Source organism: Rissa tridactyla, chromosome 1 (assembly GCF_028500815.1).
Source record: "Rissa tridactyla isolate bRisTri1 chromosome 1, bRisTri1.patW.cur.20221130, whole genome shotgun sequence".
In the NCBI taxonomy this organism is placed as follows: Eukaryota; Metazoa; Chordata; class Aves; order Charadriiformes; family Laridae; genus Rissa; species Rissa tridactyla.
This window is the reverse complement of record NC_071466.1, coordinates 176,590,111-176,604,011: the sequence shown is the minus strand read 5'-3', so window position 1 is coordinate 176,604,011 and position 13,901 is coordinate 176,590,111. Positions and strand designations below refer to the sequence as shown.

General features: G+C 38.3%; 1 protein-coding gene across 8 annotated transcripts in view; it reads left to right on the top strand.

Moving 5' to 3' along the window:
- Positions 1 to 13,901, top strand: part of NAV3 (neuron navigator 3) — a 421,955-nt gene that overhangs the window by 339,838 nt on the left and 68,216 nt on the right. The gene's annotated exons all lie outside the window — the stretch shown is intronic.

Here is a 13,901-nt window from a genome sequence, read left to right as displayed (position 1 = left end):
ATTACTTACATAAAAGTTACTCCTCTCATAGTTGGTCCTGTCTGTTATATTTTAGCCCAATAGTCTTGATTGTTACCCAATATAAGGTTAGCTATTCCTTTACCCCACCTGTAGTCCTTCAAAATCATTTTAGGACATTTTGCTATTTATATTTATGCCAGTAATCCTGTACCTTTCCTGGGAATTGAAATTTGTGGGAGTTAGATTATATATTATTAGATTAGATTATTATAAACATTGGTTAGTTGTAGAAGGGCTGTGATCAGTAGTAGTACATATTGTATGTGCTGGGGATTTTAAGAGGTAAGTTTACACTAGAGTTTCCAGCCTGCCATAGCCTGTTCTTGCTATTGCAATACCCTCTGCCCTTTAATTTCCGCTGCTTCTGATAATTTTATGTGGTCTGTCAGAGAGCAAAGATTATCTGAATTTTAGGTTAAATGGGAGAGAACAGGGCAATTTCAGGTGAAAAGTAAGTACATGTAGTACTTGAATAATGTAAAGACAACAGACTTTTTCTGCTAGAATTGTATGGGAGGATTTTTGCTGCAGGCTCTGTACTGCTGTCTGTAGTGCCCTTTGTCTCAGCTGTATGTGTCTAGGGTATAGACAGTGCACCAGTCTGATTCTCCAAACTCTCTGCTCCCTGATGGTGTCTAGAGCTCTGACCTTTGTAGGTAACATCCATCCTTTTTTCATGCAGGATTTGAGCTTGGTGTCCCTCTCTGCTGCAATCCATCTTATTTCTACAATCTCTTGCTGTCTGGTCTTTCGATCTTTCTTGCATCCGTATTCTTTCTGAAACATTGCAGATGAGTATTTTCAGTCTTAGTTCTCCTAGCAGATGGTAAAAAGGACTCTAGTCCTTTCTGTTCTCTTTCCAGCAGAACTGCAGGCTTCATGCCTATCCATTACAGTATTTTTTTCTCTTTTTTCCCATGGAAGAAATGCATTGAAAAAATAGTGTGTGTGCATTCTTTCCTTTTTTCCCGATAATTTTAGATTCACTTTTGTAGCTCCCCTGGGACTGAGTTTTTGGGTGGTAACAATAAATGGAAAACTTGCTTTTTGTATTACTGAAGTTAATTAAATATTCACACAGTTGTATGGATAAGTTGCACTTAAAACATGTCTTGTTTGCAGCTCCAATGTGATCATCATTTCGGAGAGACGTTTAAACTGGCTCTGAGATGAGGTGTCCTATGCAGCAAAGAGAGCTGCCTGGAGGGACCCTGCCACCACTCCCCAGCAGATAACTGTGTGCTGTGGTTTAACCCCAGCTGGCAAATAAGACCACACAGCCGCTCGCTCACTCCTTCCCCCCACAGTGGGATGGGGAGAAGAATCGGAAAAATAAGAAAAACACGTGCATTGAGACAAAGACAGTTTAATAGGTAAAGCAAAAGCCACGCACATAAGTAAAGCAAAATAAGGAATTTATTCACCACTTCCCATCGGCAGGCAGGTGTTCAGCCATCTCCGGGAAAGCAGGGCTCCATTACACATAACGGTTACTTGGGAAGACAAAATGCCATCACTTCAAACCTAATACTTCTTATTCCTCTACTTTATATACTGAGCATGATGTCACATGACATGAAATATTCTTGAGGTCAGTTGGGGGTCAGCTGTCCTCGCTGTGTCTCCTCCCAACTTTTTGTGCACCCCCAGCCTACTTGCTGGCCAGTATGAGGAGCAGAAAAGGACTCGAGTGCTTAGTAACAACCAAAAACATCAGTGTGCCATCAACACCACTTCCATCCCAAATCCAAACACAGCACCACACCAGCTGCCAGCAAGAAAGTCAACTCTATCCCAGCAAAAACCACGGTACTGTGTCTCTAGCATGATGCAGTGGGCCTGGCATGTACACCCTAGGAGACAGACAAGGCTCCTCAAGTGCCAAAATCTCCTTCCCTTACTGTCCGTATCTGCTGCTACCATTCCTCAAACACATGCACAGCTGTGGTGGGCTGGGGAGGACCAGCCAGAGGGCTTTTGTCACCATCATTCACCACTTCTTCTTTGGTCCCATCACAAAATCCTTTCTGCCCCTTGATGCTGACCCCAGTCACCCAGAGTCCCTGAGAAACACCCAGAACCAAATTCCTTAAACATTTGATAGTTCCTGACATGTTAGGGGATTAGATCCGCTCAGGCAGTTCTTTATGTGCCTACAGGGAGATCAGGCATTGTTTTTCTCCTGCTGAAGATGCTTAGAGGCTGAAATGGGTCCCCTTTTTAAAACCTGCAACCCACAGCATGCCAACAAGCTGTGTCAAGAGTGTCTGGAATTCATGAGCACCATTTTTCTCTTTCAGGCAATCTGGCAGTAATTTCAGTACTTTCATCCATTGGAAAGAGAGAACTCACAGTGAGGTACATTAGTGCTGCCACCTTTTCAGCTGAAAGGGGTGCTTTTAATGTGCCCTTTCACTGAACTTTGAGCTAAAAACAGCCAAAGGAAATATTCTGTTATCCAGAAGGATTACAGCTTTCTGAAGGCTTTGGGTTCTGCTTTCTTGAAGGAAATTGTTTACAAAACAGAATACAGCCATCCCTTCAGGAAACATCTGTCACTGTACTAGGAAGAATACCAAAAAGTTTAGGATGCATAAAAATTAGTTATTGTTGTTGGTTGCATATCTTTAGAGATTTGATCAAAATTTGCCTTTTCTTTTTAAAGGAGTTGCTTATATTTTGGCTCTGGTTTTGCATTAAATTGTGAGTGAAATGTCTTTTTAATTTGTCACAAGAGAAATTCAAATATGTTTGATTTAAGAAATAAGAAATTATCTTTTTAAAGTTTTATTATTTCAAGCATCCATTTTATGCTATCCTTTATTATTTTATTATCTATACATACTTTCATATGAATAGCATATGGTGTAATATTTCATTGAAGATGCTTCAAATTAGAAAAAGGTAGTTTTGTTCAGTATTAAGTAGAGTTTTCCATAATGATTTGAAATATTAAATGAAATGGAGACATCTGAAAACTAAGATAGGAAATGAATATTTGCAGTGTCCCGTTAGACCGGTTTTCTCATTGCAAAGAAATGTACTATTTCTGATTTTAATACGATAACGGCAGTATAGATTGACTGAAATTTAAAAATTAGTTCTTAAGTTGTTCCATTTTTTGAACAAGTGATTTTTTTTTTTTTAATATTGTGAGGTGTTTCAATTTCTATATAAAAAACCCCCAGTATATTGTCAATTATGTTTTGATTGAAAATTTCCAACCAGCTTTATATCCACATAGCTCAATGATATTTTACCCTGTCACAGTCCAGAAACTTGAGTAATTTGTCTGGCCTGCAGCTTACTTCCTACAACCCTGTCTTCTCCAGACTCTTAAAAATTGGATAAGGATTAGGTTGAAACCTGAAGTAATAGTTCCATAAATGAGCTCCTACCCTCATTGGCAAGATGATAAACACATGGAAGAGGGATGCTTCAGGAGATTATGGGACTAACAAAGATTTGGTACCACTGGCATATGGATAATAATATTGGAAATGAATCAATCCCAATTGTGATGTCTGAGCAGAATCTAAATACTATGATTGCTGCTAAAAACTGGCAATGTAACGTAAGATGCAACTGAATAGCTGCAATTTAGAATTGCTGCAAAAGCCTGTCACAAGTCAGGATTAGAGATAACATTAAACTCTTCAAAAAAATTTGTCTAACCAATGTCAATAATCTAAATGCTCAAATAGCTCTTTAATGCAGAACGAGGATATCTTAAACATTTGGGGAATTGAAAAAATATCAATTAAATGCTAGAATGACCAAATATCTGCAAATAAGCTTGGTTCTGAAAATCGCATTTTCTAAACTCAGCAGCTTGACCTTCATGGGGTAAAAAAGGGAATAAAGATATGCCTAAAGTGGGTGAAACTTTTTTTTTAAGCAGTCCTGCTTTGTCTACCAAATCATGTATATCTGATATATTTCATTCATATTGCACATTTCCTCTCAGAGAGACTTCTGTTTTGCCTCTTTCACATGGCTCTGTGTTTTCATAAGAGTTGCGAACTATAGCTTTTTGTGCCTTTATATTTTATGTAAAGTTTGATAAAAATCAGCCAACAGTTTTGCCCAAGCAGCAGTGATAAGCAAGGGCCTGAAGGCCAGATGCGCAGAGAGAATGAGCATTGAAGCCTTCATTCCTTATTAAATGATGCTAAAAATCAGGTCATGCAGAAGCAGGAGAAAGTCCCTTTCTACTTTCTGCTAAAGCAGTAATCTGGGTCTTTAGTCATCAAAATCTGGGAAATGAGCAACACGTGTGAGTGACGGCCCTGGCAAACAAAACTGGGAGAAAAAACAGCTTTGTGTTCTGCTCAACTTCTCCTTTGTCAGACAGGTTGACGTTGTGAAGCTGATTGCAAGCAAGTAAGCCTATTAGGCATCAGATAGTAGGCTTACCCTGTTATCTGAAAATATCTGTGGGGATCAAGCTCTCAAAGAGTTTCAAGGGTGAAGATTTTTATTAAGAAGCCATTTAGGCATCGAAGTAGCAGCTTTTCCCACAGTCACAACTTGTTGCTAAAATCCGCAAACCATCACCTCATCTTGAGACCTGCAGGAAAAAACTGCATTGAACAAGGGTGAGCAGGAGGAAACTTGTTGCTTGCAGTTGCTTCACAGAAAAAATTAATCCCATGCTTTCGGAAGGGCTGCATTTCTGCCTGTGCTCACGCATGGTGGGATGTGTCCCGCGCCCGGGGTGCTCTCCCCACTCCTCGGACGGCAGCGCAGGGCTGTGAGCTCTGGGACCACGTTGTGTCATCTGGTAAGAAGGTTATCAGGGATTGCTGCGATGAGGTAATAAGGATTGGAGGTGTCCCACAATAAGTTATTACTTTCAGTTTACAATTGTAAAGGAGATTTTAAAACAAACAAAAAAAAAACCCAAACCCCATTGGGTTTTTTGGTTTAGTCTCTGCCTGACACATCTTTTCGTCATCAGCAAAGGACAATGTGGGGTAGCAAATATCTCTCACAAGCCAACACCAGCTCCAAACTTTGCTTTACCCCAACAGCAAAGCTGCATAAAACTGCTGGTTTTAAGTGTTGCTATTTCACGGAGAGTTATAGGATGAATATCATGACCGGAATGAACAGAGATTTACTTCACACCATTCTGCTGAAATAGTTATGTATGTTTTTTTCTTCAGATTGAGTTTAATCAGTTGCAAGCAGGAAAAATAAATCCCTGCTTCTGCACATAAGCAAGAATAGTATAGCTAGTGCTAGCAACAAATACTCTTAAAAGTGAGAGACTACATACAGCAGAGGAGGTCACCAGTAAATCAGACTTTGACATCAGGCAACTAATTACTGAGAAGAGCTCTCCTCTGAACAATTATCAGGAAGATCTGTCTGGTTTCTTCATACGCTCTAAGGACAAGGTTGAGTAAAGAACTTTGATTTTTCAGTACCTCCCTCCCACCTGCAGCTGTGGCTGGCAGTTTGCAAATATGAATGGCAAATTCTACTTATCTCCAGGTGTTTAAGGTGCTGGTTTCAATATGGTTTTCCTTTCAATACAAACGTGGATCCCATGAGATGTTTCTCAGTGCTTGTGGGATCTCATTTCTCTCTTCACTTTTGGGGATGCAAATTAATCGTATGCGAAGTGAAGAATGACATTTTTACTTCTTAAAGTGATGAGGTAACAAGGAATAGAGTTCTGTGTTGCTTTTGCATCTTCCAAAGAACTGTATAGGCACTTTAATTTGTTTGTTTATGTCCATTCAACTGATGTTAATTAACTTGTCTGAATCTGCATTTGAAAAATTTAAACATCTCTTGGATTCAAACAGAATATTAAAAACGTAACAAACAGCAGCAGGAAGATAATTCCATCAAAAGCCCTTCTCCCTTGGTTTGTTATGATATTGTCAACAGTTCTTGATGGAATTACTTCCTTACATCTTGCTTCAGCCCATATATTACTATTTTCCATATACTGTTTGAAATGTAATTAAAAATGAATGCTGTTTATCTGCCTCGTGAAAAAAAAAAAAAAAAAAGAACTGTGCATTCCAGGAATGAAGTGTCTTTTATAGTTGGATATTTATTATTTTATTCAAGTAACACTTGCCTAAATTCCATTTTGCAAAGTTCCCTCTTCAGATTGTTGATACATTCTGTTATGAATTTAGAGCTAGTTAATGACTTTCTGCTGTCCCTATCATGTCATATTAAGCGTTGTATTCAGAAATAAGTGGAAACCAGAAGGGGTTCTGGCAGTCTTACTCAGATCCTGAGGTGTGGGTATGCAGGTTTTGCAAAGTATGTATAATTATCACAAGAAATGTAAATCTTCCATCAATTCTTTTTTTTTTCCTGCAGGCTCTAAAACCAAATTGTTTCTTAAAGCGCTTATTAAATGCTTGGAAGAAGAAATATGGGAATACATTGACCTTGCAAAAATGCATTTTGCTGTAATTGTGCTCTTGGGCTAGAAGTAATTTCTGTAGTAGGATATAATTTTCTAATTGGATCTTCTTATAAAAAAAAATCAAACATGAAATAAAAAAATCCTTCTAAAGTGGTACTGCATGAAAGCAGATGCATAAATGCATTGCAATTCTTTTTAATTGTAAACAATTTTCCTTAGAATATGCTGAATGGCTACATTTTGAAATGTACATGGCATGATTTTCTATCCCTGACCTGAAAGTAATTCAGGATTAACGCTTCAGTGATTGCCTTGTTTGGGTATGACAGGTAATGCATTACACTTGCTGAGGAGAAGGTGGTGAAGTATGAGTCCAACTGGCTCTGTTTTCATTTAGCTATGAGGGTAGAAAAGCTGTAATGAAATTTATAGCCCCTGCAAGTTTCTGGTTTGATTCAGGGCCTGGGCTTTGGCTCTCACAGTCTGTGGATTGAAACAAAGTATTGATTTTATGAACTCTGTGCCATCTTGAATCTGTCGGTGAAGGGTCAGTGTAGCTGTTTTGTGAATAATGAGCAGCTGAGCTCACAGTAAAAGATTTAAAAGGGATTAATTCATGATGAACTGAACTTTGAAGGAGAAAGTTTGCCAGCTGATATATTGGCACGCTACTCAGGAGTTGCTTTGAGTAAAACACTCCAATTATTTTCTTATCTTTTCTTCTTAATGAGCTAAGAGATCATTTCTGTTCTCAAAAGTCAATTAGGGGAGTAGCTATAAAGTCTTTATTTAGGCTGAATCCTGCCTTACTCTCCTGAAATATACGTGTCAGAGAGGCTAGTTCATGGCGACAGCCTGGACTGCACGGTAATATTCACCTTACTGGTGTGCCGTAGAGAAGCAACATCCACCTCCATGGATTGTGTTGTAGCGGCTGGTTTATGCATTGCATTCCCTGTTTTATGGATTTCATGTGTGTGGGACTAGCTTAAGCACCGACTGATGGTCAACAAGTTCTGTCTTCCTCTTGCAGGGCTTAACTTGTATGAGTAGAGTAAGGAAAGGTGGACCAAGTTCAAGCTTTCTACTGTGGGCATCTAGTTTAAGTCCTCTACCTTGCTTATATCTCTCCAGTTTTTCCTGCTTAGCCTTTGGATGCACCTGCCTTTGTCTAGGAATTAAATGCCAACCTTTGATTTCCTAACTCACATTTAATGTAATGTCTTACATTCCAGGTAGCTGATCACTTCACAGGTGGCTATATTTGGGGATTTTGCTTTTTTAGGGCACTATTGGCTAATTTAAATAACTATCCAGTATAACTGAGGGTGTCCAGTCCTAGCCACTGAAGTAGACTGGTGTACTAGCATCTTATTTGGGAAACATGGAAGTAGTCTAATACTAATACTAATCTAAGCAATTGCTTGTGTTTCTCATACCTTTAATGTTTCTATAAACAATTGTATAGAGACATCCAGGGGCTCTAAGAGAGCGACATGGAGACCTGCATCATCTGAGGATTAACATAAAACAGACAGCCACATGCAGACAGAGGAAGGGGTAACACCTCACTGCTCATCTTTGATCTGCCCTGACTATGGATTTGTAGATGTTAAAACACACACTCAGGAGTTAAGTTTCTCTTTAGCCCCGAATGTTACTCTTTTGTCATGATCTCAGTTACCTTATTTGTCCTCTAAGACCAATCTCCCTAGCAGCAGAAATACACATGGGCACTGCCCTGTATGTACCCACTATGGTAGTGAACGATTTATAAGTGTTTAAAAGTGTTTTCATGTTTTGAAAGCTCAGAGTTGCTATAAAAAGCAAGTAAAGGTTGTTTTGCTAAACGTGTTTGTTCAGATTCCCCAAATCCCAAGTCCATATACAAGTCCCTGGGGATACGTGAGTTCCACTGGCATTAGCAAGAATGTGACTAAGGATTTCTCATTCCTGGGCAAGACATGCAAGGATATTAGGTCTGCCACTGTGGTCTGAAGCCCTTCATGTGCAGTACAAAGCATATGACAAAGTGCTATTTTTCATTCAGAGTTACAAACCTCCCTAGACAGAACAGTTATTCTAATTAAATGAATGCTTTAAGAGGAAAAGTTTTGGGTTTGTTTTCTAAAGCTGTATTCTGCAAGCTGTAGTTCCTACTTCTGCTTGCAAAAATGCGTAATAAACCAAAGAAAAAAATGCCAGCAACTCTGCCAAGGGCAGGATGCATTGAAGGAACCACACTTTTCCAGCAGACTTGATAGCACATTGATTGGAGTCTTGATGCCTTCATATATCTGATGATCTACTTGTGAAAAGCTTTTTCATTTGCATACTTAGGCCACTTTGGCTGGAGATACTCTCAAAAATTAACGAAGTACGCCAATGTTAAAACAAATTCCAGGCATTGACCCAACTTATCAGTATGGTGGAGTTCACAGAGCTGGCAAGTTTAAGAGCTTGTAGGAAAATGCTGTAAATAGAAACAGGAAGGGTGGAAGGAACAATCATTGTGGTTGGATGCTCTGATGTGTCTCGTGTGCAATTAGAGATGCTTTTATTTTCTGAAACTGTGAAAGGACAATATTTTAGGTATACATGGAGCTAACACAGATTGTTAGTACCACTTCCTCTTGTCATGTACCTTCAGGATTCCTTGCCCTCCTTATGCAGTACATTTTGTATTTTCAGCCATCACGCAAAACATCTAGAAAAATTTGTTGCATATTTCTGCAGGTCTTCATTATGTAGGGTATGATCAAGTATTATCTGTCTTGTTTCATTGCATCTTTGCCCTAGAGCTCTGGTGCTTGCCTGCCTGCTGTGTGAAATGATGTCTTATCCCATATAAAATATTCCTAATTTGGTTCATATACTTCAGCATGTGAACTCAGGATTGGATTATTTTCAAGCAAAGAAAACCAAATACTTGTGGAAAGCAAACACAAAAGTGTCATGAGCACAGCTGAGTGCAATTTATCTTTCCATTTGAAGGAATACTTGTGGGAATATGTTTGCAATCTTTGTTCAGCTCTACATACTGATGTTAAGCACTGGGTATTTTGACTTCAGACACCTTGCTATTTCTAGAACAACTATGCAGTAGAAAGGTCAATGAGAGGATTATTATGGAGAGATCTTTTCAGTACTAACACACACTAACGAAAGCAAAACAAAGAGTGATAGTGGAGACTAACCAATTGTGTAGACAGCAAGTTGTGGATTCCTCACCTTCATGGAGAATTTGATATGATCAAGAAGTTGGAACTTTGCTGGAAGCATTTGGAGCAATTTGTGGAGCACTGGGAAGTGTACAATATTCATAGCCACTGTCGGCAATTAGAGACAATGTGGAAGTTTTCTCCAGCAGAAGTGTTGTTTCTTGCTTCAAAATGGGCAAGAACTGTTCAGATTTGAAAGATAAAGGCTAGAATTAGAGGACGAGTTTTAGATAGTGCAAATAATTTCATAGACACACCTCATGCACCAAAGAAGATCTTCTAAGCAGAAAGAATATTGGCAATGCTACTCCAAAAAGTAACTCAAAGAGCATGAGGTATGTTTCTGGATGAAATTTGTAATACAGTAGCTGTAAATCAAACCAGGGGATGGGAAGGAAGCCAACATTTGATGCCTATCACATGATTGGGCACACTTTTTCTAGCTCCCACGGTGAAGGGGCATTCCTACTGCAGTGCAGCTTCCCTGCTTAGATTCAGCCCTGTGTGTGACTGAAGTGATGGAATAATTGTCAGAATTATAAAGCTGAATGTTACTCATGCTGTGTGAAAATAACTTGATAAAGGTGTAAAAGCAGTCAGAACTAAGAAAAAGGGTTGTCTGTGTAACCTTAATTCACATTTCTTGTACACATACATTTTCAGGCAATCGTGGTTTGGTCAACAGCATCCCCCAATCTCTGGAGTCCTTATTTTATATAATGTTTTATATATAATGAGGGTGTTCAGTTTTAAAGCAGTTATTTGTCTTTTTGTGTATTCCTTGTTATTTCTCATGTGTAGCCCCTTATTTTATTTATCATACGCCATTTAAACATTTTTCTAAAGAGAAAGGGGCTCTTTTAAGGTGCTTTTTAGTGTAGTGTCTGAGTATCCACAGTTATCAGAGTCTATGTTTTCAAACTCATTTGTGCATGTATTGTGTCCATTTTACAGATGGAAAGCTGAGGTACAGCAATAGTAAGGCCAAAATCGCTGCTGTTTTTTGACATGCAGTTTGAGTTGCTGGTAACCTAAATTTTAAGATACCCCTGCAGCAAACTACAGGTTCAAAGCACACATTTACATGCATTACATCTTTGCAAGTCAGTTGCTAAGCTCTAAAGAAAATTAGAAGCTCTTTATAGGTGTCCGGCTTGTTAAAAATGTTGGTTAAAGCGGTCACCTAATATCTTGCAGGTTGCAGGGAGTCTGGTACACCAGGGGCTTCAATCATGCTTCTTATAGTCCCTTTTGTTACAGAAGCCTTTCAACTTCTTTGAAAAATGACAGAAGACAGCTTACTTTAATGCAAAATTCAGATTCATCCCTAGAGCAGACCTCCTATAAGCACTAAATTAATGAAGCGTTTCTAGAGAAGAAAAACTAGTATGTGGTTGTGTTATCAAAAACTGTGTTTTATGTACATCCACAATGAGAGTAGTGACTACTGGGCTATTTGTTGCTCTCTGCTGATTTGAACATGGAACTAGGCAGCACACAGCCATCTGAGCTGAGCTGCTGGGTAGGGAGGAACCTTTGGCCACTTAGCTGGGAAAAATACTGAGACGACTGTGCCAGGCATGTGCAAATAGTGTTTTTGAAGAGATTTATAAATTAGCCAGATTTGAGAGGATTTCTCTTAGAAACAAGCAAAATGCACATCCTTAATGTGAAGATTATGGCTAAATTTCAAGGTTCTTCTGCAGTTCCTCTTGGGATCCAGCGGTTTCTCAAATAAAAGGTTGCCAGAAGTTACCAAAACAAGGCATTTTTGGCAGATTTTGCCAAAGTTGTAATTAGCTAAAATGTGGTTTTAAGAAGGGAAGTGGTGTCAGGCATTAATAAGCATCGTTACTAACCTGACCTGTCATAAACTCTGTAGGATGCATGAAAAAGAAAAGTAAATGAAAGATAAAATGAAAATAAAAGATGAATCTTAGCCAATATATTAAAAGCCTATATTAAGTCCCTTAGGTAGAGTTTGACAATGAATATTGTTTTGATGAGGGGTAGGAGGAACAAGAACAAAAATTACAGTGAGAATTTGCTGCACACTCACAAGAATGGGTTTTCAATCCTAAGGTGATGCACATCTAATTTTACCCGATTTGTTTGTCGTACATTTGCTACTTTAAAGGAGAAATGAATGTGACTCATCAATATTTTTTTCCAAATTATAAATGTGGCATCTTCATTATCCAAAAATTATATTAACTCATCTGATAGCAACTGTACTATCTAGACATGGGGGAAGAGGGCTGAAAATGTGGAAAGAGTAACTGCTGAAAGATAAAAGATGTAGCTGCATGAACAAGTTAAAACAACTCTGGACAAGGCACAGGACAACCATCTTCATTGCTGAAAGGGTGGCTGATATGGTCTGTTTTGTTGGAGTTTTCCATTTTTACTATGTCTTTTCAAAAGCTTGGTACGAAACTTTGTGTCAAGTAGGAATCAGGTTCTCTGACAGTCCTTAGAAAAATGCCATACAGGAAAGGAAGAGATTTGGGATAATCCTTTTTTTTACAGGCATACTGGGTATTAGCAGAAATTTTGGGGTATGAAAGCCCCCAGATTTAGAAAACATCTTGAGCACCTATCATAAGAGAAAAAAAATCCAGATAAATACAGTGATAACTCTGAATGGTCAGTAGTGGAGGCGTCAAAATAATCTTCTATATGTCTTACAAGGTGGCCATGAGTGTTCCCAGAACCTGCTAATAATCCACTGGTGAGTGAGGTGTGACGAGTGTGAAAGACCACAGAGAAGCCATACTAGAAAGAAAACATGATCATAGCCATTTTTGCCTGAAAACTTCAGCTATAGGCAACGTGTTTATATTTTGTGAATCAGCTGAACTATTTCAGAATTTAGAAAATGTGAATCTTCTTATAGAGAAAAAGGGGCATGAAATGAAGTACCAAAAATTAAAATAGAATGAAATAATAAACAAACATGGCAAAATAGAATTAAACATTTATCTTGGTCCCCAGGGTCTTAGGGTAGACTCAGGAAACTGATGGTCATGTATTAATTAACATGAATGTCATCCATTAAAAGTTCACATTGCTTGTGAAAGTACCTAATATAGCTCATTTTGGATCTGGCTTATGATTTTTTTTCCCCTTTTTTAAAGTATCTTTTAAGAAGTGCAGATTATCTTTTCTATAATCTTTTCTATAAAACCTAACGACATTTATTTATGGTTGTATCTGTGTTTAAGGTTATCAGTCTTAACACTGTTATACAAGGTATATTCCCATATGGTATATAAACATTTGAATAATGGCATTTAGCATCAATAAAATTCTGTATCACATTAGATAGTGTAAAATACAGAAAGTATAAATGATTAATACTTCAGAGATGGTTCTTAGATGAATGTGGGCAGCATGTAAGGTTTGATATTATAATTGCTTGGATATTAAATTGTATTATTAAATCACTCGTGTGTATTACCTGGAAATGTTGCAGAAGACGTGTTTATTTGTAGTCATTGTACTCAACAGTGGCAGGTGCAGTGCTGTAATAAACTCTTGCCCCCTGAAATATGTTTATCTTCTCACTGAGGTGACTTACTAATGTGATTTTCTACCTTTTGTGAAACAAAGGTAATGCTTGCTGCAGTTGCTATGATACAAGACTAGTGCACTGAACTTTCTGGTGCATCAGCACACATTTTGTACCACGCAGTTTACTGTTACTGCTGTTGTGACTTTCTAAAGCCTTCCCTGAACAAGTGGACAAGTGAATTTAATCTCCCAAAACACCATGTGTAAAATAAGGATTCAGATATTTTCCTTGTTTGCTCTGAATGACTAGTAGCAATAGTACTGAGCTTTAACTTGACTGTGGGATTAAGTTTAGATTTTTTGTAGAATCCAACCTAAAAGGCAGCTCAAGATGTAGGCTACAGCAAAAGAAGGATATTATGTACTTTCTCTTGTGTTTTGAACTTCACCAGCATGCGTAAACAGGTCACCAGCTTTGTCTAGAACAGGTTTTATCAGCCCTCTTCTCTCTAGGAGAGGGAAGAAATAAAGAGGCACCTTCAGTGGGCAGTTCATCCCGCAAACCTGAGATATTTTCAGACAGGATGAATTGCCTCCTAGAGGAGCCCGCTTCTTTGTACTGGTTAGAGAGGATACCTGGATATATAGCTTAAATGAGATATCTAACTTTAAACAGCTAAAACTATAGGAGGTGAATCCCACTGCAGGTGGTAAGGTGAATATTTTTCAGACTCTGTGGCCTAGGAATA